Here is a 4,745-nt window from a genome sequence, read left to right as displayed (position 1 = left end):
TTAGACAGACTAAGGTAAGCTGCACTTGAGTGAAACGCATAGTGACCTACAAATACATTTTTTCCACTTTCAATTAAAAGAAACCCAGGGGCAAGCCTTCCAGAGGATGTATCAATACATTTCTTCAGCATTACCAGAGCTCTGGAATCCTTTTTCCTCCTTTGTGTACACGCTTGTCTCATGGTCCCAAAATGGTTTCCCCACCTCCTCTATTGCATCTGTCTTCCAGAAAGGAGAAAGGCCAGTGCCAACTGAGAGGGCCCCACTTATTAAAGAGCTTTCCCATAAGCCCCACCCCAAAATTTCTGCTTATACTTTGCATTGGCCTATGTCGCATGGCCACCCTAGCTGCAAGGGAGTCTGGGAAATGTAATCTTTTTAGCTGGGCACATGACCATCCTAGACAAAATGTGAGTTCTGCAGTAAGAGAAAGGGGGAAGTTAATTGTTAGTCTCTGTCACTGCTCCTAATCTTGGTTTCTAGGTACAGGGGCAAGCTTATCAGTCTCACTAGGAATCTTCTAGGAGGACCCAGACAAAACCTCAGAAACATCAATTGTCTCTGCAAATTTTCCTGGTGCATTCCTCTAAGAGGGGGGTCCTTATCTCTGCTGGCTGGTAGATTCTTTCAACAAGGATCGAATTTTTATTCCATCTTCCTAGAAGTAGATTAACTCAAGTCACCTATCAAGCAGTTGAGACACAAGATTTTCCTTTCCAGTCCCCAGCCCCCAGCTCCCATTCCCCTGGTACTGCCGGTGCAGTAGCCAATCATCCACATAGCAAGAATTCCATTATACACACCCTGGCTGCCAAGCCTAGACTGCACCATTGGGCATCATTCCTTTGGGCCAGGCGTTGCTCTCCTTTAGGTACCTCTTCAAACGCCAATCTCCTCTGACAGAGGAAGAGCTAGGCAATGTGTACCACCTTAGTGTTGGTCCTCGGTCCTGGGGCCATCCCTTCTCCCCCTTGGAGTTCCTGAGCAGCCTGGGGGCACTGAATCTTGGGAGGGGGAAGGAGGCTGGGGCAGCATAGAGCCAGCCTGTCCGTCCCTCAAAGAAGTGGGGCCCCCAGCTGGCTCGGCTCCTTCACTGTAAAGCCGCAGCCACAGCTGGGACCATGGCTGGAGGTATGAATAAACACTGCTGGGAAGTCTGGGTCCAGCAGATGGCAACCCTGTGAACTCTGAGTTGACTTTGCCCCCTCTTTCTTTCCCCACCCACACTTCTCAACCTGAAGATGAAAATGCTGCCTTTCCTGTAATTTGTTTTGACACTAACTCAGGGAATAATACTGTGAGCGAGAGATAAACATTGAGGATGGCAGATGGGGAAACAACATTGCCCAGGAAACCTCACCGCAAACTGATAGAGAACCATAACCCTGTCCTGCACCCATTTCTTGCTGTGTGGAGGCTTTCCACAGAGACACGTTAACTTAGATCAGAGTTATGAACTGGAAGACCTCTGCAGGTTCACCCTCAGACCCGGGCAAAAGAGGTCCCCGCTCTGGACTCCTCACATTACAGGGACTCCCCTCTACCTGCTAGACCCCTTCACACGGGGACCAGGGTCCTGAGAACCAAGGGGACATGCCTACCCAGAGCCCTCTGTCCACTTTTATTCATTTATTTATTTATTTTTGTCTTTGGGGGACACCCTCAGCAAATGCAGGTTCCCAGGCTAGGGGTCGAATCGGAGCTGCAACGACCGGCCACAGCCACAGCCACAGCAATGCGGGATCCAAGCCGTGTCTGCGACCTACACCACAGCTCACGGCAACACAGGATCCTTAACCCACTGAGTGAGGCCAGGGATCAAACCCACATCCTCATGGATACTAGTTGGGTTCGTTACCACTGAACCCCAACAGGAACTCTCCTCTGTCCTCTTTAGACCATGCTCCATATACCAGCGCCCTGGAATCCCAGAGTGTCCCTGAGCTGGCTTCCAGGAGCTGTAGCCCTCTTCCCCAATACCTCCTTGCCAGAGTAGATCAAACACTAGTATGCGCACCCCTGGACCTGTGGGTGCGGCCCGAGGACGGCTGCTGTGGGGGAGGAGTATGGCCAGACAGGCTGGTAGGCTGGTATGTCTACCAAGGCTGCTGAGGAGGAGCCGGGGAGGGACTGGAGAAGCGCAGGCTGCAGTCTGGGGGCTGTTTCTCCCCATGCCGCCTTGTATTGATCAAAGTTCTGAAGCCTCTAAGAACTCTAAATTCAAATCCCGCCCTCCAGGCTGTTATGAGGATGTATTTGCCAAGGCAGGAGAAAAGAACCTATTTTAACATATCTACATATTTTATAAGCTTAATGTATAATATGTAAGTATTTAGACATGCAGTATTGGCCTCCGTTTGTACTCTTGTCCCAGGCCCTGCAAATATTAAGGGCAAACCTGCTCCTGCTCCACACACCCATTTTGTTTGGTCTGCAGAGTGTTTTAAAAATCAGAGGATTATTGCAGAAATTCTGATTTGGGCTTTGATGAACGGATGAATGGAAGACATGGTAGTTCTGGGCCTGAATTCCATGGCTGCATGGAATAGAACCCAGGGCCAGCTCGCTGCTTTAAGCAGCACTCACGCTTCCACTTGCCACACTCCCCACCACTCCCAACTGTCCTACAGCCAGTGAGTTTCATGTATTAATAGTACCTGCCTGGGCCTTTGAGGCATTTGAGTGTGGGTCAGTGGTCCACCAGCCTGAGGGAGCTAGCCCTGTCATCGGCAAGAGGCTGGGGGGACAGACCTGGGTGGTAGGAAATCTGCGGTCAAGGTTCTGGAAGTTGAGATCTATTTATAGCTGCCCCTCCAATTTCCTGTGTGGAGATGAAGTCAGCTTTGGCATTCACCCTAGTCAGACTGATCAGAAAGGAGAAGTGGAACTGCCTGGGGTCATTAGAAAGTAAAGAATGAAAGGGGAAGAGAAGTCCTTGCTGAGAGACGGGAGTAGCACACGTGAGCCCCGCATTTCTGGTTCTGGCTCTGAATGTCATTCAGACGATGCCCAGCACTGGTCATGTGCCTTCGGCGGGGGTTTCTGGGGGGAAATCACAGCACTAGAGCAGGGGTGGGGAGGAAAAAAGCTCTGATTGGAAGGAGGCCCGTGAGAGGCCTGGCCCGGGCTGAACTAGCTCTAAAGACAGCTGGGCCTGAAGTGTTGCTTCCAGACTGCAAAAGAAAAACACCTTCCAGTCAATGCAGGCCACATCTGAGGGACCACTGGCTTGGCTTTGCCGGTTAACACAGGGGTGGGAAGGAACAACAGAGTGTGAGCTACCAGAAGTCAGACCCTGAAGGGAAATGATGAGAGACCCTCCTTGCCTTAGCCCCTCACCATGCACCCCAGTCTTTGCTGGGTCTGTGCACTGGAAGAGGAGTCCCATGTACCAAGTTGTATTGGGAGACCAAAGGTTAAAATGCAGGACTCATTGGAAGCAATGCTGATACCCCGGGAAGGCCCTCTGGGCTGACTCTAACAAGCTCTGAGCCTTCTCACATTCTGGGCATCCATGGGCATCAGCTTCAGGGGTGAGGGAAGGGGTGAGGGGCCCCCCCAGTGGTGGTGTGCCTTCAGAGGCCCTTGGCTTGGACTCCTTCCCTCTGTGGGCCACAAGGGGGTCAGGTGTCCATGTGCCAGCCTTTCCAGGCCTCTGAAGAGTTAAGTAATGACACTAGCCTCGCACTGGCACAGTCCAGGGGAGGCCCAGAGCCAGAAACTTGACTCAAGCCAGCCAGAGCTGTGGGCAGGCAGGCTGGAGACCAGCCTGCCTCTCTCTTTCCCCTGTGCTCATAGCCTCCCAAGATGACCACTTACAGGGGGGCAGCAGGTGGTAGCAGCCCCTCTGAAGGACCAAGGGATGAGACGGGGAGACCAGAGGGGCTGCATCTGACACCTTCCATGGCAATCCCTGTGGCTTTTGGCTCAGCAGGGGCTGTGCATGTGGGCAGGCCCTGCTGGGGCTCTTGGACAGTGACGTGATGTGGTTCAGGCCAGAGGGCATGGCCTGGGGACCTCAGAAGAGCAGGGGGACTGGAGCACACTGATTTCAGCTCTGCCAAAATTGGTGGATGGGAAGTCCTGAAGACAACCCTGTGTTACTTGAGCCACCGCTGCCCTCAAACCATGCTCAAAACAGCAGCCTGCAGAGCCTCATGGACACAGGCAGAGGTGTGCGTGCTTTACCACAGCATCCCAGGGGAGGTGGAGTCTTCAGCTGGGCAGGGAGTGCCCATGTCCCCAAACCATGTTGTCCCAGGAGAGCCTGAGGAAAGCACCCCTTTACATGTGGGGGGGTTCCTGGCGTTGCTAGAATTCCTGGCGCAGAGCCAACAGCACACAGCATCACCCAGTGCAGGCCGCCTGGACCCGTGGGAGCAAGTGCAGTCCCGGCAGAGGAGGGTGTCAATCCAAGGACCATCCTACCCCACCAGCCTGGCCCTGGTCCTTCTGCCGTCTAGAGAATGAGCCTAGAAAGGTCTAGGCTGACCATCTAGAAAGCATGAGGCAGCGAGGAATGGAAAGTTCAAGGTCACAGTGAGATGATTTAGGGAGGAGAATCAAGAAGCTACCTAGAAGGAGGATTGACGATTCTTTGTGAAAACCCAGCTTGCCAAGTAGCTTCACAGACCGCAGGAAAGAAGCAATGGCCGTAAAGCCTCCCAAGCGTTAAAGGCTCCTGAGGCCAAGAAAACAAACAGAACAAACAACAGCAACAACACAACAACCCCAGCTCCACAGAA

This window comes from Sus scrofa, chromosome 7 (assembly GCF_000003025.6).
Source record: "Sus scrofa isolate TJ Tabasco breed Duroc chromosome 7, Sscrofa11.1, whole genome shotgun sequence".
Taxonomy (NCBI): Eukaryota; Metazoa; Chordata; class Mammalia; order Artiodactyla; family Suidae; genus Sus; species Sus scrofa.
This window is presented reverse-complemented; position numbering follows the sequence as displayed.